This window comes from Bidens hawaiensis, unplaced genomic scaffold, assembly GCF_021521415.1.
Source record: "Bidens hawaiensis isolate Kalapana, Puna unplaced genomic scaffold, B.hawaiensis_p1.1 tig00004733_1, whole genome shotgun sequence".
NCBI lineage: Eukaryota > Viridiplantae > Streptophyta > Magnoliopsida > Asterales > Asteraceae > Bidens > Bidens hawaiensis.
This window is the reverse complement of record NW_027491292.1, coordinates 1,044,364-1,071,462: the sequence shown is the minus strand read 5'-3', so window position 1 is coordinate 1,071,462 and position 27,099 is coordinate 1,044,364. Positions and strand designations below refer to the sequence as shown.

At 37.6% G+C, this 27,099-nt stretch overlaps 1 pseudogene; it reads right to left on the bottom strand.

Moving 5' to 3' along the window:
- Nucleotides 1-342: 342 nt before the first annotated feature.
- On the bottom strand, nucleotides 343-22,631 carry LOC143627721 (F-box/FBD/LRR-repeat protein At1g13570-like; annotated as a pseudogene).
- Between the last annotated feature and the right edge of the window lie 4,468 nt (nucleotides 22,632-27,099).

Sequence of the window (27,099 nt, the reverse complement as noted above, 5' to 3'; positions counted from 1 at the left end):
GAGCTTCGAAGCCCCGTTTTCTACATGGAGATGACGTGGAGGGGCTTTAAAGCCCCTCTATGGTGAACAGCCCTATAAAATTTGTGAAGACATACACACACACCTCACAAGCTTCTTTTTTGATGTCAAAGATAATAGCAAACGATCTGAGAATGCATCAAGTAATGTGGCCCATAACGTGCATTGATTTGGTTTCAATTTAGAACGAGTTCGGACGTAAAAAAAACTATGAACCTAAAAGCACATATGTTTTTCCTGATTTGGAAAACATACAAGAAAAAAACAATGTTTCAAGGTTAATTAATTACTTAAAAAGGTTGTGTATGACTGCATTAATACAAGACCATTCTCTCCATTTTTCATGGCATCTTGCATCTTCTCTCCATTTTATACCATGATTTCTTCTTTAGGCGATGCACATGGATATTGTAACATTTCTTTTAGCATCTTCACTTCACCTAGAGTATCAACCAATTCAGAGTTGATACATATAACTACTTCCTTTAACATCGGAGAGTTGGCTAAAATAAGCTTCACAAAATCCATTTCGATCTTCATGTAGGCGAAGTTTACTATCTCAATTACACGGAGATGATTCAAGGTAACATGTGAGTAGTCTTGAATCTTGATGATCAATAAAGTTCATAACGGTTTGTGAGTTGTGACATAGCTTTGGTTGGGTTATGTTCCATCTATAATAAACAAGTAGCATTTCATTAAATAATTAAATAAGTAAATGTAACATCTGTGCATTATTTTACCTATAAATGAATTTTCTCTATGTTTGGAGAGCTTGTAATAAAAAAAAAAGTAGAAAGCAAGTCGACTTCTCTTCCAAAGCACAGCCCAAATCCATGTAAACAAAGACATTTTAGGTTGACCAACAAGGTTGGTAGCTTTTTTGGAATAACACCTATTGCAAAGCACTTTATCCAAAACAAAAATGAAAAATTAGAAAACTTTTGGTGATCACTATTCATCTTCTATCCATTATTTTAATGTGGTTGCGAGTAAAAATGTTGTTTTTTATTGATTACGAATGTAGGTCCCGTGCGGGTGGATCTAACAATAGTCTTGGATCAACCGATCTTAGTGCTAGCGGAAATCACACTAAGCCACCTAAGCGGTCTCGGATCTTGAGATGTTATTTTCGGGTGGTTTGAGTGAGAGAGAGAGAGAGAGAGGGCCGAGAGAGAGAGAGAGAGGTTTTCAAAATGTTTTTCTTTTTGAATATCAACAACCCTACTTCTCATGGCATGCTTCCTATTTATAGGGAAGCATGCATAAGAAGTAAGTCACATCAAATGCCCAATAGGCTTTACAACATTACTTCTCTTGGGCCTATTACATCCAAAACTAATAGCTAAAGCCCAAAACATGTAATTACAATAAAAAAGATTAAAACAAAATGGGACTAACAATCTCCCTCTAGTCTTTAGTATTGAAACCCGTCGGTGTCGTAAACCAAACATTCGTCCTCGGCCAACAAGTCTACGCACGAACTTGTTGAAGGCTTCAACTATCCGATCTGTATTCTGACGTCCCAAGTCCTCGACGGTTCCCGGTGGTTTGTTGTAGAGCTTCTTTACATCCTCAATGTGTAGACCCATAAGCTCATGCTCGTCAAACACTTGAATCTCGTGCATATCACGGCTGTGAATGACGGCCTCACCGGTTTTATTATCAAACTCCCAGTCACTGAAAGTCGGAGAGTGTTGGGAAGATAAGGCTCGCCGTGATAAATCTCGTGACAGTCTTTCGGTGCCCTGTATCTCCACATGGTGCGAGGCTCTCCGGTAGCTGGGTCTATCTCCATTGGTTTCTTATACTTGCGACCCTTATTTGGCTCGAAAGCTTTGTAGTCGACCTTTGATTGACGATGAAGATAATCGGGGACCCAACTTTCTAGCGTACTTCCGACTCCACCATGACCTAGAGCTTTTCGGAGATAATTGATGTCAAGCTCTGGTAGCGACTTTAGCTCGTGGTGGTTGAGATAAATAAGGTCTCTGCTATATATTCTGATGGCCTAAACACTGTTCCTCTTATCATACTTCGCATAAACGATCAGCGAATCATCATGATAAGGGTAATTGAGCAAGCGGGCACACGCACGACTTGACACAATGTGCGTCTTTCTCTTCTTTTTTGATGGCTCGTATGTCAAGTCTGCCATTGGATTGGAGACTGGATCGGCAACAGGATTTTCTGAGGCTTGAACTTGAGTAGGAGGAGTGTCGGGATTGGGCAAGTAGTTGATGTAGTCATCTTCAACCCTCTCCTCTGTATTCAGTTCAATGAGTTGCTCCAAGTTCTTTCCCACTTCAATAAAGTCATCCATAACACCTGCAAAGTCATCAGGAAATAAATCTTTATTCATGTCAGTAATCTGCGTATCATGCTCCCTGACTTTGCCAGCCGAGTCGTGAGCAGCAGGGTCTTGAACTTTGTATTGATTGTGTGGAGGTGATTGAGTGTTATCTCCACCTCCACCTCCTGCTGCCCCGGCTCCTCCATTCCTGCCATCATCATCACCATCGTCATCATCATCGAAGCTATCATGAATGTCATCATCGTCATCGTCATCATCATCATCATCATCATCGTCATCACCATCGTCACTTTCAACATCAACACCTTCCTTCTCACCCTCATTACTACCACCAACACCGCTAGATTGGCCGCCCTGTTGTAATAACCGACCAACAGTCGCCTCTCCTTCAGACGCCTCAACCCTAACTCCTCGCAAGGCCACACTCGGACCTGCGGTAAGCTGTGAACCACCAGCCTGAGAAGTCTCACCAGACCTTCTCCAGCTTCCGAAAACCGTATCAAGCCTATCCCAGACCATGAAAATCATCTTCATGAATACCTAGAAGTTCTGAGGCCGCTTGGTATTTGCTCACCATTTCTTCATTTGTTCTAAGTTAAAGTTCGTTTAGAGGGTCCTGTTCCTTGATCTTTTCCTGAATTGCCTCCATCTCGGCTCTGAGTGAATCGAGGGAAGCGGATGAAGCGAGCTGATTCTCTAAGATTGTAACTCTTGAATTTGTAGCCTCACTCTCAACATCCCACTTCCGAGTGGCATCCTTGATCTTCTTGTTAAGACTTTTCCTAAGAGCACTTGCAGATGGCAAGTTTCTTTCCATAGTGGCCAATCTGTTTCTAAGTCTTGAATTATCTGCTCTCAGGTTTGCATTTTCTGAAGCCTCTCGGTTCATCAGTACTTGAAGATTCTCGATTCGGGTGTGGAAGGTGTTTGTCAATAATCTTTGATTTTCAGCAAGTGTGTCACTTGCTTCCTTCTGTTCTTCCAACACCCTAATCCTTTCTTTCAGGTCCGCCTTTTCTTTCTCATCCTCAAGTGCCTTCTGTTTCATGTCTTTATTGAATTTGAGAAGCACGATTTCCCGTTCCGCCCTTTTAGCATTGGATTCCTCCAGTGCGACGATCCTATCGAGGATAGGATCGCGTACAATGGAGGTGTCGAAGACATTCCTTGGGAAATGGGTTTGGGTGAGATAATGGTGGATGGTGGGGTGGTGGACATTATGGGTGGTGAGGTTGTTTGCAAAGGTAGGGTGAAAGGTTGGGTAAGGATTAGTGAAGTTGTAGTGGTAGTTGGTGTTGGTTGTATCATAGGTGGGGTTATGGTTTGGGTTGGGGAAGTTATAACAGTCTGGCTCCATAAGCTTGTTGTTTGTATTGGTGAGCTGAAAACTGATGAAGTGAATATTGAGGTGGTTGGTTGGGTAGGTGGTGTTGTGAGTTGAGAAGGTTTGGGTTCGGTTTGGGTAGGTTGTTTGATTGGAATTGTAGGTAGGTCTTGGGTTGGTGAGGATGGTATTTGGGGTAGGAAGGTAGAGATTGGTTGGTCTGTTGGAGTGGTTTCGGGTGAGGATTCAGGTGAGTCATGGAGTAAGGTTTTGGTTTTCTTGGATTTGGCTTTCTTTCTTGTCTTTGGCCTTTTATAGGGAGGGATTTGGATTTTGGTTACATCTAATGCTTAGAGGGCTTGGGCTAGGGCTTCTTTGGTGATTATGGGTTGGTCGGATGGTTTGTCTTTTGAGGGAATCTTGACAAGAAACCTGGTTGACTTATGGGAGTCCCCAAGTTTTCTCAGACGCTTATAGGGTGGCTGGTCTTCCTCTTCCTCCTCAAGCTCAATTAGCTTTCCTTTCTTAGCTTCCTTTCTCTTTAAATCGTGCTTGGCCTTTGTGCGATCCTCAAGAGGCTCATCAGATGAATCTTGTTCTGCCTCGACCTCTAGCTCATCCTCCTCTTCCCTTTCAACAGTTGCCTCATCCCTAGCAGGCTCTGTTTCCTCAAATAATCCAAATTTAGGACCCGGCCTTGGTCCTACATACTGGTGTCCCCTTCCTTTGGTGCTAAGCAATACACCAAAGATTGACATCTTGATCTCATTCACATGATAGGGCTCGGGATAAGACTTCTTGTCCTTAGCTTTCTTTGATCCTGGCCTAGGGACATCTGGAATTAGATCATCAAGAAGCATCTGTACAAATCTTGGATACATAAGCCATGTCACCCCACTCCTAATATTCCCCAACATGCATAGGAATATCCTTCGAGAATAATTGAACTTCTCTCGAGTAGTCAGTGCAAACATAATACGGACCCAGTCAGTACTCATGCTATCAAATCCTCCACGAATGTCCATGAAGCAATGGGTGACAATATGGAAAAGAAACCTCCAGTATCGTGGGATATGTTTCTTCTCAAGGCTCTTCCACTCTGTGTCGTATCCCATCTGAGTAACAAAATCACCCAGCTTCTTTCTATCACCCTTCTCATACGTGTAATCGGGCTGGTCAGCAATCTTCAACACCCTTCTAATATCTGCTTCAGTGATGGTCAATTCCCTTCTAGCAACCTTAGTTGTAAATGAGAGAGAATCATCAGCAACCTTTGCAAAAGCCCAGAAATCCAGAACCTACTTGTAGTAAATAGCCGGGTCAGCTGAGATGGCATGTGCAAGAGGTGATTGCTTGAGCCCCTTGACCATAGACGTGAATACTCTATCTGCCTTAGACTTAGGCCACCCGAGAGCACAAAAATTATTATGACCCTGAAATTAAACCATAAGATCATGAGAATCATCATTAGAACAAGATAAGTTATATACTTATGCATTAAGTATTTACATATTTATAAATATTATGTCCATTAAGGTTTTAATAAGTTAATAAATTACATATTGTCAATTTATAAGTTACTTAGTCCAAAGAGTACAAAGATTAATTCCAAAACAGTCCAAGTGTCCAAACAGTCCATTTATTCAAACCATCCAGTAGCTTCAGTTTCAATTTTCTAGAAATATGCCAAGTGTGACTTTTTCGCATCGGATCTAGTTTCGCTCCGCATGGTCATGTGAAGCGAAACAAGAGCCATTTCGCTTCGCATGGTCATGCGAAGCGAAACAGAAAGCCTTTTCGCTTCGCATTGTCATGCGAAGCGAAATGCATCTTCAAGCGAAAAAATTCCACTTGTCCTATTTTGATTTCTTTTCCTTTCCTTGGGAGTCGCCTGGACTTTAATTAGGTTTCTGTAAAGTTTGAAGGCAAACCCCTTTGGTTTGCATGGTCAATTTAGCCCTTGAACATATAAACAAGTCTAGATCTACAAACTGTTCAACAATTAAACCTAAAACTAACAAATTAATGATGATAAACATAAATCTAAGGTTCTGAGAACATATTTTGGCCATAAGAACACTGAAAATTATGAGATCTGTGTTAGATCAAGCCGACGGTTCATTAGAACCGCCGTCTCAATCTATGAGAACCCAGAAACAAGGATGAATTTTAGGAAACAAAGTGTTTATGAAGTTATACCAAGGGAGGATAGTCAGGATTCAGAGGCATGTTTGATAATGAAGGGTCGGATTTATGAAGATTTGAAGAAGTTTTAGGGGTTGAAAGATTTGTGTAGAGAGAGAAGAGAGAGTGAAATGTGAAAGGTTTGGTGAATAGTGAGAGATATTTTGGGTTTCCCATTTATATAGGGTCAGATTATCTCGCGATAAGGTCAAAACATCGCGAGTATTCACCGAAAATACACTCTCAGTCCTCGGTCTTTAAAAATATTTTCATTTTCAAACCCGAAAAGCATTTACTCACCAAATCCACGCACTTGTTTAATTTTTATGATTTTCTTTTGTCGGTCCGTTACTTTTAAAATTTGCACTAACGATCTCTTGAACATAAGCATAAAAATAAAATAAATACAAAAATAAAATTTAAAATAAAAATAAAAAATAAAACTGAAAATATTATACTATACAGGTACTTAATATTTTAGAAAATAAAAACAAAACAAAATAGACTAAAATAAAAGAAAATTTAAAATATTTTGAATTTAAAACATAATATTTAATTAATTTACATAGATCTTTTCTTTTAGTTAATTTACAAAGTACGATCATGACATGAAATCATATTGATTTGCAAAGCCCTAGATCACGTCTCCATTTTGAAGTTATTTTGACTCAAATTCATCATTGACTGTAGATATTGTCCACCTTTTTAACTTGACAAGTGTTTTGATGTCAACGTGATACATTTGAGATTCAATTAGGCACGATACTTATGTGCTCCCCACTTCATCAGACATGCTACTGATTCCATCATACCTCGGGCTTAGTTTGTGTTAACATATCACCTTAACTTGACTTAAACCTTTCTTAGTTGATCACAGTACTCTTATTAACATACTTGACTTATTGTACACTGTAAAAACAACAATTTTTCCTTTGCACACTTGACTCGATCTAGAAAGATTGAAATAAAGCAGAAGTTCAGGCCATAACAATTAGGTCGGATAATACCATATTATCGCGCAGAGAAAGTCCAAGGCTTGAACAAAAGAAAAAGAATAAAACAAAGCAGAAGACTCAGGGCCTTAACAATCAGATCTTGTATGACTACAAACGTAGAAAGTCCAAGGCTTGAGTCGAAAATAAATGAAGAAATAAAGCAGAAGTTAAAATTCCTAGGACTGACACCTTTTCTGACTCTTTTTCTTTTGATTTTCTGACTCTTTTGTTTTCTTTTTCTTGACTTTTTTGTTTTTCTTTTTCTTGCCTTTCTATGAGGCTTTACTTGACTCAAATAAAAATTAAAATTGACACTGACTTTCATAAGACTACCGTGATCAGGTAAAGAGAGGCTTGGGTATGACATGTGTAATTATATTCCATCCTTCATTAATATGACTTCACGGAATCATGTAACTGCATCATAAACGTATATCCAGTAGTACCTGCAGAAATTTAGGTTTATATCACTCAACACTTACTTGTTTGTCAAGCCTATCTACACATCAATGAATGACTTTGTAGCCTTTTGTTCTATTCTTTTGACTTGCTAGGATCAATACATACCAATGTACTATTACTTTCCAAATGGTCGGATCAATTCTTAATTGAAAATTTTAAATATCCGACTCCCTCTACGAAAGAGCTCCCTCTTAACGGGACAATGCTTTTAGAGTTTTCTAAAAATTTTCTTAAATAGGAGTAAGGATGAGATTAATATTTGTAACATCTCGAAATTTCTAAAGTAATATTTAATATATTATTTGTCGGGTGAAATAAACGAGTTAGTGGAACGATAATAATAATAGCAAAATATGAAGACTTAGTAGGATAATTAGATGGGATTAGATATGGACCAAAAGAAAATATGGGCCTTCGGTCCATGGGCTTAAGGGAGTATAAATACCCCCTTAAACCCCAATCATTTCCATTCCATCCATTTATCCATCCTAATCTATACACACTCCAAAACACACAACCCGAACCAAGATCCAAAGGCAAGGACCCGAGCTCATTGGTGCTAGATCGTCGTGACGAACCAAAGCAACAAGACCAGCTCGTGTTCGTAGTTCGACTCATTTACGGTATGTTTATATCGAGAACATGTTCGTTTAGGTTTGGATTAGTATAGAAATGATAGATCTGTGTTTGTATGGTAAAAACGAATCCTACAAAGCTAAACTTACTGAAAATGGTTAAGATTTGATGGGTTAATCGATTGATAAAAGAACCCGTAACCTATATGCCTAAATCGCACCCCTTAAACATCGATGTTAGGTCAATTTGATGGTTGGGGTTTGTAGGCGCTGGTCAGACGATTCCGTGGATACCTAAATCGAGTTATTTGGTTAAGAAACGAAGATGATTAAAGACGAACAGTAGCTGCAGCCGACAACTTCGCCTGCAAGCTAAGTTCGCCTGATGAACTTCGCCTGCAAAGCTAAGTTCGCCTGATGACAACTTCGCCTAAAGCTAAGTTCGCCTAAGGTTTAACTTCGCCTAAAGCTAAGTTCGCCTGATGACAACTTCGCCTGCAAAGCTAAGTTCGCCTAAGGTTTAACTTCGCCTAAAGCTAAGTTCGCCTAAGGTTTAACTTCGCCTAAAGTTAAGTTCGCCTGATGACAACTTCGCCTGCGAAGCTAAGTTCGCCTAAGGTTTAACTTCGCCTAAAGCTAAGTTCGCCTGATGACTGCCCCCGGACCCCCGTTCGTTGTGGGTAGTAATTAAGATTAGAAAGATGATATAAGTAGTGATAGTTAATTGATATGTATACTTGTTATACAGTCAGCCGTGCACAACTGAGGAAAGGGATTACGATTAACGGTGAACGTAACCGTGTTCAGGTGAGTTTCTAGCCCCATTTATGTGTTATGTTTTCGGGGCTGTGTGCATACTCGATATGTTTGTTAATACGCTTATCCTAAGAGATAAGTGTATGTCTTATGTGAATGATGTGATATGTATGAATGATGGCTTGACGGTACGTGAACTATCTTCGGATATTGCATGTACTGTCAGGTTGTAACGCTAAGTATAAGGTAAGTATGATATGTATGCTTATGTGTATGAATGTGATAAAGTTAATAAAAGTAGGAAAGGATGGATGTACGGTAACGAAGAGGGAATCGAACCCTACTAATATTCGAGAACTAGGGAACCGAACCCTACTAATATTCGAGGAAAGAGGGACCGAGCCCTAATAATACTCGAGGAAGGAGGGTACCGAGCCCTAATAATACTCGAGGAAGGAGGGTACCGAGCCCTAATAATACTCGAGGTATGATGTATGGTTGTATGGTAACGAAGAGGGACCAGACCCTTATAATATCTGTGATGTTAGGGACCAGACCCTTATAATATCTGTGATGTTAGGGACCAGACCCTTATAATATCTGTGATGTTAGGGACCAGACCCTTATAATATCCTGTGATGTTAGGGACCAGACCCTTATAATATCTGTGAGGTTATAGGGCGAAAGGCTCTTTAAAACGTATGATTATGTATGTAAAGAAAGTATGAAGATAAGAATGAAAGTATATGCAATTATGTGTGTATGAAAGAAAGTTAAGAGGTTAAGTATGAATGAAAGAATATAAGTTATTGTGTATTGTATAATGTATGATTAACTAGAACTCACTCAGCGTAGCTGACTTTTAGTATGCACGCAGGTGTGTAGGATGAGACAGCTGGCTTGAGTGGGGACACATGGCAGAAGAATAAGAGTCTGGCATCTGAAGACTTATGATATTTTAATTTTAATGCTTTAATGTTGAAAGACAAAGGATGTTTTGAGACAAGTTATGAATTATGTAACGTTTTATGAAAGTTTTATATTCCGCGTAAAGTTTTAATTAACTCTGATATTTAGAAATGTGTTTATGAGTAAATCCAACACGAAAGTAGGGCTACCGGTAACGGGGCCTTACAATATTATATATGAAAATTAAAATCTTTTTGTTAAGTCAAATGACTTGATTTTTGTTTTGCTAAAAGTAAATTTAAAATCTTTTTGGTGAGTTAAAGTTAACTCATTTTCTCCTCTAAAATTGTGACATATTTGAAAAATATTTACTATTTTAAAATAAATATTTACTCAAAAGAGATCATGCTCACTGACTCTACGAGAAACAAAAATCGGGCACGACTAAAAGCTTTAGTAAAGAGATCAGAAAAGTTATAGTCAGTATGGACCCTTTTTATGTCGACAAGCTTACGATCATAACAATCACGAATAAAATGTATTTGGATGTCAATGTGCTTAGTCTTTGAGTGCTGGACCGGGTTTTTAACAATAGCAACGGCCGCCTCATTATCACATTTGATTGTGGATCCATAGAAATTCAAACCGTAATCCAACAGCTGATGCTGGATCCGTATCACTTGAGAGCAGCAACTGGATGCGGCAATATACTCGGCTTCTGCTGTGGAGGTGGACACAGTGACTTGTTTCTTGCACTGCCATGAGATCAACCGATCTCCCAGGAATTGACATCCACCAGATGTAGATTTTCTGTCCAAGTTGCATTCCCCATAATCACTGTTGGTGTAAGCATAAAGCTCCAAAGGAGATTCCTTTGGATACCAAAGACCCAAACGTGGTCTACCCTTTAAGTATCTGAAAATACGCTTGACAGCCATCATGTGGGATTCTCTCGGGTCGGACTGATATCTGGCACACTGACAAACAGGGAACATAATGTCCGGTCTGCTTGCAGTGAGATACATCAGGGAACCAATCATCGACTGGTTAAGGTGTTGATCGACTGGTTTTCCCGATGGATCAGGAGCGAGGACAGGTCGCGTAGCGATTGGAGTCATGAAATATGTTGAGTCCTTGAAACCAAATTTCTGAACGATTTCGTGAACGTACTTCTCTGGGTGTATCAAAGTCACGTCCTTCTTTTGCTCAACTTGTAAGCCTAGGAAGAAAGTCATCTCCCCTAAGGAACTCATTTCAAATCGCTGTTGCATAACCTCAGAGAACTCCTTGCACAGATCCTCATTCGTGGACCGGAAGATGATGTCATCAACATAAACTTGGACCAGAATCAGATCACCGTTTACCTTCTTGACAAAGAGAGTTTGATCAACGATTCCTCTTTTGTATCCATTCTTCACTAAATGATCAGCGTGTGTGGCATACCATGCACGAGGTGCTTGGTGAAGACCATAAAGTGCTTTGTCAAGTCAATAAACGTGATCAGGATGACTTGGATCTTCAAAACCTGGCGGTTGACTGACGTAGATCTCTTTCTTTACTTTCCCATACAAGAAAGTAGTCATCACATCCATTTGATACACTTTGAAGTTCATGTACGAGGCGTATGCCAGAAAAATGCGAATTGCTTCTAGCCTGGCTACCGGTGCATATACTTCATCGTAATCAAGACCTTCACGTTGCCAAAATCCTTGCACAACAAGCTAGGATTTATTTCTAATGATCACCCCCTTGTCATCTTTCTTGTTTTGGAACACCCATTTCGTTCCGATTGGCTTCTTATTTTCTGGTTTCTCCACTAGCCTCCAAACATTTAGCTTCTTGAACTGCAACAGCTCTTCTTGCATGGCTTCAACCCAGGAGTTCTCTTTCAGTGCAACCCTATAGTCTTTGGGTTCTACCTATGAAATAAAACAAGCAAAAAGACATCTGTTAATGTTACCGGAAGTACTGCGTGTTTGGATGCCAGTGGATGGATCTCCAATGATGTTCTCAGTCGGATGTCGATGATGAATTGGTAGCTGTGGAATCTGGTCGACATGCTTGACTGGTGTGGCCTCAAGCTGGATAGTCAGGCTCTTTATGGGATGAAAAACAGTGGTCGTAGGGACAGAAGCACTTGGTTGACGATCAATTTCACCTTCTTGCGGTTCGACCAAGTGTTCTGGAGCAATGGGACCTTCCCATAGGTTGTCATAGAATGGAACAACTACTGCTGGAACAGATGTAGTGTTGGTGTTATCAGAAGCATCGTTCGGACTTGGTTCAACCTGCGCATTTGATGCATTGACCTCCATTGCAGGTCCTTGATTGTCATCTTCTAAGGGAGGTGTGGGGACAGACTCCACCACACCTGGTTCTATAGTAGATGGCTCTGCTTGATTGATTTGAACATTTTGATTGTTGTCGGCTGACACATATGAATCAGAATCTGAATCTGTCATGTCTTCAACAACTGGCATTTCAGTGGTGTTGGCATAGGGCTGCTCATTAATAACCAGGGCTGGTTGATTCACCACAGGTTGTATATTAAGTATGGGTGCAGCAACAGCTATGTCAGCATGTCCAAGATCTTTCAAAACAACATGCATCAAGATAGACTGATCATCAGCAGGTTGAACCGGTGGAGAAACAACAGGGAAAACCATTGGTACAGCGTGAGTCATGTACATTCCACGAAACTGCTTGAACAAACTTTCATAATCAAACATCCAGTTCGGACCATTGTGTGCATCAGTAGGGTTCAATTCTTGCCAATCAATGTTAAAAGACTCCAAGATTACTCTAGTTTTCTTGTTGTAGACCCGATAAGCACATTTGTCAGCAGCATAACCAACAAAATAGCACTCATCCGCCTTTTCAGCAAACTTGGAGGTTGTTACGGCATTTGTTTGGAGTATGGTACATGGACATCCAAACGTTCTGAAGAAATTCACCCTTGGCTTCGTTCCATAAAAGACTTCATACGGAGTCTTGTTCAGTCTTTTGTTCAGAAGCACACGATTCTAGGTAAAGCAAGCAGCGTTGATGGCTTCACCCTAGAAGATTAATGGCAGTTTGGAATATGAGAGCATTGTTCTAGCGGCTTCCACCAAAGTACGGTTTCTTCTTTCAGCCACCCCATTATGTTCAGGAGTGTAAGGTGCGCTGAGTTGATGAATAATTCCCTTGTTGTGACAGAATTCATTCACAACCTTGTTGCAAAACTCTGTGCCATTGTCACTTCTGATACACTTCACCTTCTTATCAGTTTGATTCTCAACCAACACAATAAACCTAAGCAGAAACTGTGATGTCTCGTCCTTGTGCCCTAACAAAAATGTCCAACTAAAACGCGAGAAATCGTCAGTAATAACCAGATAATAGGCTTTTCGACCTATTGCCAATGGTTGAATTGGACCGAAAAGATCCATGTGCAACAACTGAAGAGTGGAGTTTATGGAGTTGACGGTCTTGGGTCTATGAGGGAGCTTGTGCTGTTTGCATTTAGAGCAAGATAAACATTTTTCAGCACAATGGAAAGATTTTACAGGGGTAAGCCCCTCACATGGTCACCTTTAACTAACTTATTCAAGTTCTTAAAGTTGACATGACCCAAACGTCGATGCCATAAAGATGAATCGTTCTCCGAGGCCTAGGACATCAAGCAAGAAGCAGAACGCATGGAATAATTGCTTCTCATGTCCAAAATGTATGCATCATTATGCCTCGGAGTATGCAACATAATCCATTCTTCAGGGACCTTAAAACCTGGTTTTAGAATGAGACATTCATTTTTTGTAAATAGGGTTGAGAATTTCTTATCACAGATTTGAGACACACTGAGCAGGTTGTGGTTGAGCTGTTCCACTAGATTAACCTCATCGAATGTTAAAGTACCATTCAAGACTTTCCCTTGTTTGGTTATTTCTCCTCCAATGTCGCCGACAAAAGAAACGTGTCCACCATCGTATGATTTGATGTCGAACAACAGGGTCTCGTCTCATGTCATGTGTCGGGTGCAGCCACTGTCCAAGTACCAAATGCTGTTGACAGGCCCTTCTGGCTGACCCTACATACACGAACAACCAGTTAGTGGAGGGTTTCTTGAGACGTGCTTGTCTCGAGAAGATTAAGCACAAAATCACCAAGTTTAATTTTATGATTTCTGAAAATGTAATCCTTTGGTGAGTCAGAATCTGAAGAGCAATCCTTCGAGAAACCTGAATTATGATTTCCTCGGTTTTGAAATGATTTTCTTGATTGCCTTCGTTTTGGTTTAGACTTAATCACAAAATCTTCTTGATTAGCCTTTGAGAAAACTTTTGAAGGGTTCTTGGGCTTTTCAACTTCAGATACCTTAGCTAACCGCTTCCTTTCTCTTTGGGTTAGCCAAAATGGTTTCTTGGGTTTTTCGGTTCTTTTGGGTCTTAAATCTGTCTCACTGGCTGAAGTGTAAGTTTGGTTAGGCATTTTCTTGGTTTGATTATTATACTTAGGAAATGTCTGACCAAACTTACTGTTTAAGTCTCTTTGTTGCTTATGTCAGTTCTTGCAATGTCTTGCAAGATGAGACGGATTGCCACAAACAAAGTAACATTTTCTTTTGATACAATTATGGATATCTTGATCACTGAGATATGTGGGATAAGGTGATGTGGTTGGGTTAACTTGTCTGTAACCTGTATCTGTTTGATAATAATGAATATTTAAAAATTTTGAAGCAAAATAATTTGAATGCCTAGGTTTCTGTTGAGAAAAATAATAGGCATTATCACACTGATTATAATATTGAAAACTATTGTTGTAATTTGTATTTTGAGAAAAAGTGTTTTTCTTTGGTGGCACATATTTACAGGAAGTGCTAGGTTTTTCATTTACAAAACTGGATTTCTCTTTAGTTAAGTTCTCAAAATGATGATCAGTTGATGAACATCTAGGGGTTTTCTTTTCACCATCCTTAGCTTCGATTGTTTCATCAAAAATAGTTTCACATTCTGAATCAGATGAAAAACATTCACTTTCATTACAAACATTTGTACAACTGTCATCACTAGACGATTCACAAAATACATCCTTTGATCTGGACATTAAACTTCCTAACATAGACTCACACACTTTATTACAGACAGGATTGTTAATTGTTTTTGTTAGACCCGCACAAGATTCAAAACGTGGTTCTAATTCTCCTTTTGGTTTACAACCCTGGTTAACCTTCCCACAATCACCACTTACATCACCTGCTACACAAGACACGTTGACGTTAGACTTATCAGATGACGGAATTTGAGCTTTTGATGAAGAGGCGGCAGGAACGAATTTCACTGGTTTTGGTACCTTACCAATCCCATAGGCCATCTCTTCATTAGGAGAAGTATTATAGCTAAAATGGGGTAGGCAAGTGTAATTATCATTCATTGGTGGAGGCACCGCTGAATAATCATAACCTAGTTCCGATTTAACATTAGTACTTCTCTGAGCTCCAATAAGATCATCTAATTGCTCAGATAATGCTTCAAATATTTCAACTTGTTTTTCCTTTTCTCGTTTATCAGAAAGATCAAGTTTTAACTTTTCAATCTCATCTTTTAAGTTGTTAATTATGTTCTTGTAATAGATGACATTGTGCTTTTCTTGAAAAATTTTAAGTTTGTGATTTGCAACATCATCGTGATGAGTTTTGATCTTTTCAACATAGATCTTGTCGGCCTTTACATATTTAGCATTTAGTTAACGAATTTTTGCGTTTTCTTTCAAAACTTCGTCATGAAGATATCTATAATATGTAAATTTATTCACACAAGCTTGAGAGCAAAAATTTTTACCTCATCAGTGGGTGACGCATTAGAACTTGCAACAGTAGACGGAGAAGCTTCACCATCTGTTGTGAAAGCCATGCCAGCCATGTTGAGAGGATTTTGCAGCTCCTGGAATTGATCATCCAAATCCATACCTGTTTGGACCTCCGACTGGGAGACAAGGGCCTTTGAGTTTGTACTTGAGTTACCCTTGTGTGGATGATTTCCAACTCTTTGAGCTGCTTGGCTTCTGCATTTCATGTCTTTTTCCAGCAATTTTGCTGTTTTCTTCCTCTGTCACATCGGTCACACGAATATCATTTGCTGGCTTTGAGGGATTCGTGCATTCTCGTGAAAAGTGACCCATCTCACCATAGTTGTAGCATCGTAGCTTCGACTTGTCAAATCCAATCCTTTTCCTGTCAGAGTCATTGAAGCTATCCTTCCCATACGTCTTCATGAAGTTTGTGGCTCTTTGCACAGCCATTGCCATTTGGTACTTGATATCCATCTTTTCAAGATCCTTCTGATTGATATCTTTCAAATCCCTAGTCTCGAAGTGTGGCGGCAATAGATTTCCCTGCAATAATTCTTCATGACATGACAGAAAGGCATGAACTATTGAAACATTTGAGTCATTTAACAATGGAAGAGCTTCACAGTAACTTGAAGGTTTGCTTGGTTGAGGTTTTGAAGATGAGGAAATCCCTTGAGCTTTTAATGCTTGGGCAACCGCACTGTCGACTGCCTTCTGAAATGAACTTGTACTTGAAGAGTCTGATTGATTGCTGGTTGAGATGAAAGCAGATGGTTGCGATGGAACGCTTGGGAGTACTTAGGAGTGGTTACAGGATACACGTTCTGTTGAGTCTTGCTTATGAAAGCAGTTGGCATTGAGGAAGCACTACTCACTTTAGCTTGATTCAAGGAACTTAGATGATTGTTCATTCTCATCTGCTCATCCATTTCAAATGACTTGATAGTAGAAATCAAATCACTATTTGTCATGGCATTCAGATTGGTTGTTCTCTTGATCGTAATTGTGTTTGTACTCCAACTATAGGGAAACGAATTCATCAACTTGTGATTGACCTCAGAGCTGGTTATGTTGACACTGGCAGCTCTGACTCTAATCGTCAGCTTCTCAAATCTCTTTACCAAATCTAACACAGATTCACCTTGTCGATGGTTGAACATATTGAACTCTTCCTTCAATAGAGCCTTCTTGTTTTCCCTAATTTCAGCATTGCCTTCAACCTTTTCAACAAGTGCTTCCCACAAACCCTTTGCATTTGTGTGTTCACGAAGAGTCTCAGTGATCTCATTTGAAAGACAGACAGTTAAAATGAGATATGCTTTCTTGTCTTGTGCTAATAAGTCTCTGTCTGCTTGATCATAGTTTTCAACAGTCTTAAGTTGTTCCCCAGCATCAGTGCGAGTGATAGGAATATGTGGACCTTGTTCAAAACATCTCATCAGGTCAGTTTCAGTCAATAAGATGTAGTTCATGAACCTCCATTTGAAGTCGGCAAAGTTGTCATCTAAAGTCATAAACTTATGAGGCTTTTGAGGGGTTCCAACTTGGTTTTCTAACAACAAATATCCCTTTAACAACTCAGAATCAGTGCTCGTCATAGTCTTGGTAGTCTCAAACACTTAACAACCCTTAAACAGCTTAAAAATCAACACAGGCAACTTTTTCGCGCGAAACAGACTCTATGCGAAGCGAAAAAGTTGTAAACGAAGAAGGAAATTTTAAGCGAAGCGAAAAAGTGAACAGTGAAGCGAAAGAGTTTCAAGCAAAGTGAAAAAATTTCAACCGAAGTGAAAAAGTGAACAGTGATGCGAAGCGAAAAAGTGAAGCGAAGCGAAAAAGTTGTGAACAATGATGCGAAGCGAAAAGGTTCTATGCAAAGCGAAAAAATTTAAAGCTTCCAGAAGCAATCTTTCTCAGGATCTGTTCCACCTAACTTGTCAGTACAAGGTCAAAGGTTGGTACTCTGATTTTGATGCCATGAGAAGCGAAAATCTTAACTTGTTAATTTATCACCTTGAAAAACCCGTAATCACCAACTTTAACACTTTCAAACCCAAAAATTTTGGATCTAAGGCTTGTACACTTGTTGTTTTTCACCAAGAATACATTCTAAGACATTTTATGAACTTGAAGCCGAATCTTTTTGTAGTTTTCTTGTTTTTGTTGTTTTTGTGATTTTCTTGTTTTCTTCTCCTCAAGATCAAAACCCAAGGTTATGATCCAACACCTTCAACTAGTGAGCCGAAGCTCTGATACCAATTGTAGGTCCCGTGTGGGTGGATCTAACAATAGTCTTGGATTAACCGAGCTTAGTACTAGCGGAAATCACACTAAGCCACCTTAGCGGTCTCGGATCTTGAGATGTTATTTTCGGGTGGTTTGAGTGAGAGAGAGAGGGCCGAGAGAAAGAGAGATAGGGAGGTTTTCAAAAGGTTTTTCTTTTTGAATATCAACAACCCTACTTCTCATGGCATGCTTCCTATTTATAGGGAAGCATGCATGAGAAGTAAGTCACATCAAATGCCTAATGGGCTTTACAACATTATTTTTCTTGGGCCTATTACATCCAAAACTAATAGCTAAAACCTAAAACATGTAATTACAATAAAAAAACTAAAACAAAATGGGACTAACAATGAATATATATGTGAAATCAGATGTCTGATGTTTTCAAAAAGTGAATAAATTTTATGACATAATGTGTATTTTAATTAAATGGATGGGGATGAAGGTTGCATTATGAATGCTCTTATATTCTACATGAGGAACACGATCTCCATTTCTCATCCCCAAATTATATGGGAACCTAATTTTAAAAATCATAATTTAATCTAGTTTTGTAAATACACAAATACACTTTGTGTATATATACATAATATAAATTAATTTCAGTTGCAATATATATTAGATAATTAAAGACCTTGATCTAAAGCTAATTTTGCAATTAATGTTGTTAGTGGTATGAGATATAATCATGCAACATGCACTTAATGCGGTAAAACATGGAATTTATATCATACAGAATTTATATATATATAATAGTAGTAGTAATATCAGAAACCAAAACTTAAAAGTGTCACTATTTGAAACATGATCTAATCATAAGGCATGAAATCTTTCTCCTAGTCATTAACCAAAGAATCCAAAATATCAGTAAAATATTAGTTAATATCAACGATCATATGGTACCGATATTTCAGCTGATATTTTGCTTGGGGACTGATAACCGATATATGATATATCACCAATATCCCACCAATATTAACTTAATGGATCTTGGAGTAATAATTATCACCTTAAAGGGGTAAGAAGTCATACGCAAATGCTCAATTGATGGTAAACACTCAAAACAACAACAAAGTCAGAATTCCAACATCCCAAAAAATGTTTTTCGTCGCCACTCTGAAAAAAATATATATATATAAAACAATATCAGATTAAAGAAGCAATTTTGATCCAAATTATATCTCAAATAATGATGCTTTTTTTTGTAAGCTTGAAGGTTATTTATGTAAATCACCCTTTTGTAAATATATAGCAGAAATCATACCAGACTAAGGTAGTTAAGTAGCGGGCAATAAGAGATAAGTCGTAGAAAAACTTTCGCAGATATGTTGACATCACATAAGCTTAATCTAACGAGCATACTAAACCCTTTAAAGGTTACTGAGGTTGAAATGCACAATTACTGAGTATTAAGACCATCAATTGTTGTAATGTAAAGAAAGCCGGTAGTAACTTATGTTTAGACAATGATGCCTCCAACTCGTTGATAGAATACTTGTTCTGAATGCATCTCGCATTGGCATACAAGTAAGAATTTTTATTATAGTATTTGGAGGAAGATTGCTAATCTTATCCAAAGGTAATTCTTGAAAATCCATCTTAGAAATATTTCTTTAGACTCCAGAGAACGCTGCAGAAGTTAAACAACACCATGAGCCTTGTGAGATTGGAGCTATGATTTATGAAATGTTTTAATATAATGATATGAGTTTACTGTATCTATGCAAGTTTATTGATTCCGCCCATCCAGATTATTTGTTCAAGTCCCTCCAACCACCCAGATTATTTATACAAGACCCGCCACTGATGGAAGCAACTATACATGCCCCTCTTCTACTAAACTTGTCCGCTTGCAATCAAGTTGCAAAAGTTGTTAGGCAGACCCTAGGCGGCAGACTGGGGAGTTAGGTGTACTCGGAGTACTCAGGGAGTACACGTACATGGTAATATAAAGAAAAATATTTTTGGATATTATATATATATATGTGTGTGTGTGTGTGTGTGTGTGTGTGTCAAATATCATAAGTTTAGTAATATTTATAACAAAATAGATGTATCTATACTATTTAATAAATAAAGTTTTCTAAATGTCACATGTCATCACTATATTCATCCTTACAAAATTTTCCCTCCTCTCTCTCATATTAAATATATTTATCTTTTTAATATTTCATTTTCAATTTTTAATAATTCCATCCTAACTTAAAAGAATTAATACCATCATAAATATGTTAATTTGTTTAATATAAAATATGTTGCATTAGTTATTAATATTAGATTTTTATAAGTAACCAATACGAAACGGGTGGGTTTCTTAACTGACTAAAGTATCAAAGATTATTATGTCAAAACAGTTTAAGATTAAAATGAGTTTTGGTCTACGAGTTAGTTTAAAAAAGTAGTCATTTACACCTAAGTTTTGATATAGAAAATAACAAAGAAATAATTTATGATTTATGAATTTTCTAACAACTTTTTATTTCCAAATTACGTAATATGTAATTTTTTTTACCGTATAGTATATCTTTTTATATGTGATACCTTTTTTTTGTATTTCACATTATCTTATTATTTAAAAAAAATACTTATTTTAACCCGTGTGCTACACGGGTAAATAACCTAGTATCTATATAAATAAAAGAAATACAATTTTCTAAATACTAACATATTCTACAAATTGCTAATCATAAATTAAAAAAATGATATTTATTCTTTATTATAGAAATACGAATAATGTTTTATTTTTTAATAGTCAAAATCGTTCCAACTTAACCGATTAGATATGATTATGGCTTAGATTGACCACATTTGATCAATTTTTAGTAACTACGCGAAGTTAAAGAAAGTTGTCTTGATGCCTTACCGTGTAGCGATTACTCGGGAAGTACTCGGAGTTTTCTAGACCTACTTTTACAACATTGCCTACAATTTGGAGACGCACATAATAAGGTAATAAAAAAAAAAAAAAAACCTCCACGGTTCCTCAAGTTAAAAGAAAAGTTGCAAACAGTTACCTCTACGGTTCCTTGGATGTTCGAAGAGCTGATGTGGTGGGGTGAAACTTGAAATAGAGAAAAATTATAAAAACATAGAAGATTGAAGTTCTTCACATGTTCCCACTAAATACTTTAAGCATTCCCGAGTTTAGTTAACGAAAGAAAAAAAAGGAAATGAAATCTTTCCTTTCTATCATATTCCTTTCAAATTGGAAGGAAAGCATTCAACTTTAAAACATCATATTTGCTCTTAAATTATTTTCCTTTCTCACCTTAAATAAAACTTAGAAACACAATATTTTTATCTTTCCTTTCCTTTGTTTCCGAGATAAAACTTGTGAACACACACCTTTCTTTTCTTCCACCCCTTTCTTTTCCTTTCTTTCATTAAATGAAACTCGGGAACACAATGTTCCCAATATATTTATGCATGTATACTTTTTCTTTGGAAGGGCATGTTCCCGATATAAGTTTACTATATTTTAACATTTAAAATAAAAAATATTAATATATTTTTGTAACAACTAAATGTAGGGATTGAATACCTTCTGGTGCTACCCCACTTTGATGGGTGATAAGCTGGTTAGGGTGTGTAGCAGAGGTCAAGGGTTCAATCTTATATATAGTAAAAGGTTAGTCGTTCAAAAAGAAAAAAAAAACAAACTTTTAAACCTCTCATTCTACACCCTAGCTATCTTAGTGATCTTACCATCCCACATAAGTGTAAATTATAGTAAACTATATTATCTAATTCATACTCTCTTAAAAAAACAATATTACTAGAAGGAGCCCTGCATAAGAAAATGCAATTGTTACTTAAATGCTTACGCTTTTTAGTTTTAGGATCGGCCGAATGTATGGATTGTTACCGTTGAAAATTTTATTTAAAATATTTTATGGATCATTATCGTTGGATAGTCACTAGTTACGTGTGCCTCCTAATTGTGTGTTTTCCTTATAAAAATTTAAACTTTTAAAATAATGTAAGCTAGATTCTATTGGTTCTAAGTTTGTGCGGATGGCAGGCGAAGAACAGGCAGTTCGACGATTTACTAGTGGCCAGTTTGAGAAGTTTTTGAAAATAAGGTTAGCCTCGGAAGGAGGTTGGTCAAAATGATCATTTTGAGATTTTTCCCAAAGATTTAAGTATTAATTTAACAATGGTTCAAAGAGTAGCTTGTCATAAAATCAAGATCTCCATGTATTTATTAAACCAGGAGGTTTTTTTTTTTTTTAAGCATTAAACCAAGATTTGATTACAAGAATCAACAAGAAAAAGATTACTATATCAGAACAACTACTCACAAGTGATCTGTGATTATGAAGAATCTCAAACAAGAAGATAAAGTGGTAAACCCTAGAACGATAAAAAGACTAAAGGCCACATTGTTAATGATGTGTTGATCGACTCTACTTCTGTACAAATCTGTTGCAGAACCACCGTTCGTAAAACTAAAACATAACAATAAACTTTAAATTTTTATTAATATTGATTACAATAAAAGTGCGGAGGAAACCAAAACAACCTTACATAAAATACAATTGCATAACTGAATCAAGAAAACAGTTGTATAGAAATAAACGAAAGCAACATAAAACAGGTGTTGAATGAGGATTTCTGTTTAGCAAAGGTCCCTTAAAACATATTTCAGGCCACCCAGGTGAACCCGTCTCTCTCCTGTGGTACAACAGCCGAAGTAGTGTGTACTGTCGGAATTAACCTAGCGCCCAAACTATACCTGGAGCTAGAGCGTGCAAGTTGGAAACGAATGAACCGAACTATATTATGGTGCGAGGTCTCGTGATATGTGGCGAGCTGTGTCGGTGTTGGTGTGTCCTCAATCTGCCCAACAACCCTTCTAGTTATAATAGGTGAAGTGTGACGTGTCATCGGACACGTGGCGTGCTGACTCACATCACTTTCCGATACATGACAATTGGCTCGCGACATTTGGCAACCGGTGGCATACACTTGTCCATATCAAGTGAACGGATTTTTCTTGTTTGCGTTCGTTCGTTAAGAAAATGAATTTGTTTTTGTTTGTTTATGTTCGTTGATTAATAGTAACTGTTCACGAACATAAACAAAACGAATATAGCTGAACAATGATGAACGGGCATAATTAGATTAAAAAACTTAATTAAAAATAAATGTGAACGGCAATGCGTTGTTACTAAAACTACACTTAATTGTTATGGGACTAACAAATGCAATGAATCTACTATTATAATAAACAAAAACCATTGTTACGTCACATGTCACCTAATTGTCCCATTTTTTTCCAAGTGATATCATTATTGTTCAATTTTGAAAATCATAACTATCTAATTAAAGCAACTAGTAAATATTTTAAACATTTCATATTAATGATATATCTTTAACTTTTTAATAGTAAATAAAGTAAAAAAAATAATAATAAAAGAGCGTATGTAGAACTTTTGAAACTCATTTTAGTGTGTGTTGCATATTTTTAGATTTTTAGTGATCGGTTCAGAAGGTGCCACGATTCGTCTTTACTTTGAGCAATACGAAACTAGTTTAGCTCATTTGATTATTTTTTACTATTAATTCTATATAATATACTTTTTATATGTACTGATAACTTTTGCTAAAGTGACATAATTTAGCACTCACGTAGAATAGTAGATTGATGATGGTGCATATCAGTACTCTTTCTTTCAGATCTAATAATTATGTGCATTTTTTTTCACATGTTAACTTATAGTGAAATTAATTGTGCTTATTCATTGTCACAAACTGTTAGGCCCCGTTTTGTATATTTAGTCTTTTGTATTGATTTAGTTACGTATTTGGGCCGATTGGTCATTTTGTACGTTGTTGGGCCACGGTCCATTGTAAAGAAGCCCATTGGGCATTAAATTTGTTTTACTTCTCATGCATGCTTCCCTATATATAGGAAGCATGCCATGAGAAATAAGGTGTGGATAATTCAATAGAAAACCTTTTGGCAAAAACTCCATCACTCTTTCTCTTCTTATCTCTCTCTCTCTCTCTCTCACTAACCTCTCCTTGACCGAAAATAAACTCAAGATCCGAGACCTCTTGGTTGCTTAGTGTGATTTCCGCTAGCACTAAGTTAGGTTGATCCAAAGACGTTGTTAGATCCACCCGAATAGGGACCTACAATTGGTATCAGAGCTTCGGCTCAATAGTTGAGGGTTTTTGGATCACAACCTTGGGTTTTGATCTTGAAAAGAAGAAAATAAGTGTTCAAGTGTTCTTAACAAGAAAATATCAAAAATACAAAAAGAATTGGCAAAAACTTCATAAAATGTCTTAGAAAGTGTTCTTGGTGGAAGTTTTAAGTGTTAAAGGTGGTGTTTACGGGTTCCAAGTTTGTTGGATTGATAAGTTAAAATTTCGCTTCGCTCAAGCATTGAACCAAACCTTTTACTTGTATTGACAAAAGTGGGTGGAACATATCCCAATGAAGATTTGCTTTCAGAAAGATAAAACTCTTTCGCTTCGCTTGGATTCTTTCGCTTCGCTTAGAATCCTTTCGCTTCGCTTGGATTCTTTCGTTTCGCTTAGAATCCTTTCGCTTCGCTTGAAGCTGTTTCGCTTCGCTTGAAGCTGTTTTGTGCGAAAAAGCTGACTGTTTTGAAGATTAAGCCTTGTTGAAGGCTTGTAACTACTTAGACCATGGCTAGCACTAATTCAGAACTATTGAAGGGTTATTTGCTGTTGGAAAATCAAGTGGGAACACCTAAAAAACCTCCTAAGTTTATGACCTTAGATGATAACTTCATTGATTTTAAATGGAGGTTCATGAACTTTATCTCATTAACTGAAACTGATTTGATGAGATGTTTTGAAGAGGGTCCTCATGTTCCGGTAACTCGCACTAATGCTGGGGAACAACCTAAGGCACCTGAAAATTAAGATCAAGATGATATGGATAAGTTAGCACAAGACAAGAAAGCGTTTCTGCTGTTGACAGTTTGTCTTTCAAATGAGATCACTGAGACTCTACGTGAACACAGAAGTGCCAAGGGATTATGGGAAGCTCTTATTGAGATGGTTGAAGGAAATGCTGAAATTAGAGAAAACAAGAAAGCACTATTGAAGGAAGAATTCAACATGTTCAACCATCGTCAAGGTGAAGCTGTGCTAGATTTAGTGAAGAGGTTTGAGAATCTCATGGTCAAAGTAAGAGCTGCAGGTGTTAACATTCCCAACACTGAGGTCAATCACAAGTTGATGAACTCTTTGCCTTATAGTTGGAGTGTAAACACAATAACGATCAAGAGAACCACCAATCTGAATGGGATGACAAACAGTGAATTGATATCCACTATCAAATCATTTGAAATGGATGAACAGATGAGAATGAACAATCACATGAATTCTCTGAATCAAGCCGGAGTGAGTACTACATCTTCAAGTGTGCTAACTGCTTTTGTCAGCAAAACCCAACAGAATAAGTATCCTGTAACCAATCCAAAGTACTCACCAAGTGTTACTCCAGAATCAATAGCATTCATCTCCACCAGCAACCCATCAACTCCATCCAGTGCGAGTTCATTTCAAAAGGCAGTTGACAGTGCAGTTGCTCAAGCTCTGAAGGCACATGGAATTTCTACAACAAAACCTCAAGCAAACAAGCCCTCCAACTATTGTGAAGCCATTCCCATGCTGAATGATTCAAATGTAACACTTGTTAAAGCTTTTCTGTCTTGTCATGAAGAGCTATTGCAAGGGAATCTATTACCGGCTCAGTTTGAGATAGGTGATTTGAAAGACATCAATCAAAAGGATCTTGAGAAAATGGACATCAAGTACTAGATGGCCATGGCTGTGCAAAGGGCCACCAACTTCATCAAAACCTACGGGAAGGACAGCTTTAATGATTCTGATCAAAAGGGAATTGGTTTCGACAAGAGCAAGCTTCGATGCTACAATTGTGCAGAAATGGGTCACTTTGCCAGGGAGTGCACAAATCCTCCCAAACCAGCAAACGATATTCATGTGACAGAAGTAACTGATGAAGAGAATGAGAAAGCTGCTGGAAAGAGGCCTGAGGAACAAAAGCCAAACAACTTAGCTCCAAGAATCGGGAATCGTCCACACAAGGGTAGCTCAAGTTCAAACTCAAGAGCCCTTGTCTCTCAAACAGAGGTCCACACTGGTATAGATTGGGACGAACAGTTTCATGAGCTGCAGAATCCATTGAATATGGCTGGCATGGTTTTCACTTCAAACAATGAAGCCTCTTCATCTTCTACTGCTGGTTCAAGTACATCACACCTTGATGAGGTAAAACGAAATCTTTGCACGGAAGCTTGTGTTAACAAGGTTACATACTATAGATACTTACAAGACGAAGTTTTGAAAGAAAATGCAAAACTTCGTCAGTTGAACACTGAATATGTAAAAGCTAATAAGATCTACATTATAAAGATCAAAACTTATCACGATGATGTAGCTAATCTTAGACTTGAAATTTTTCGAGAAAAACATAATGTCATTTATTATAAAGACATAATTAATGATTTAAAAGAAGAAATTAAGAAATTAAAACTCGAAGTTTCTGATAAGAAAGGAAAGGAAAAACAAGTCGAAAGATTTGAGGCATCATCTGAGAAATTAGTTGATCTTATTGGAGCCCAGAGAAGTACTAAAGTTAAAGCGGGGCTGGGGTACGATTACACTGCCGTACCACCACCATTCAATAATAACTACACCAGTTTGCCCCACTTTAGCTAAAATACTTCTCCTGATGAATAAATGGCGTACGGGGTTGGTAGGATACCAAAACATGTGACATTTGTTCCCACAGCATCTCAAACTGTTTCTCCAATCCAATCATTTGATAAATCTAACGTCAATGTGTCTTGTGGAGCAGGTGATATAAACAATGTTGATTGTGGAAAGGTTAATTAGGGTTTTATGCAAAATGAAGGATTAGAACCACATTTTGAGTCTTGTGTGGGTCTAACAAAAACTATAAACAACCCTGTCTGTAATAAAGTTTGTGAATCCATGTTAGGATGTTTGATGTCGGGATCAAAAACTGTATTTTGTGAAACCACTAGTGAAGACAGTTGTAATGATGTATGTAATGAAAGTGAATGTTCTTCGTCTGATTTTGAGTGTGAAACAGTTTTTGATGAAACAAAAGAGGCTATAGTTGATGAACAGACAAGTTCTAGTTGCTCGTCAACTGATCGTAATTTTGAGAACTTGAGAAAACAAGAAACTGCTTTTGAAAAAGAAAAACCAAGCACGTCGTGTAAATATGTGCCTTCAAAGAAAACTTCATTTTCACAAAATACTGATTACAGTAATAGTTCTCAATTTTATGATCAATTTGATAGTACCTATTACTACTCTGGTTAGAAACCTAGGCAATCAAATTACTTTGCATCTAATCATTCAAATGTGTTCTCAGATAGAGGTTATCAAAATGTTAACCCTACCACATCA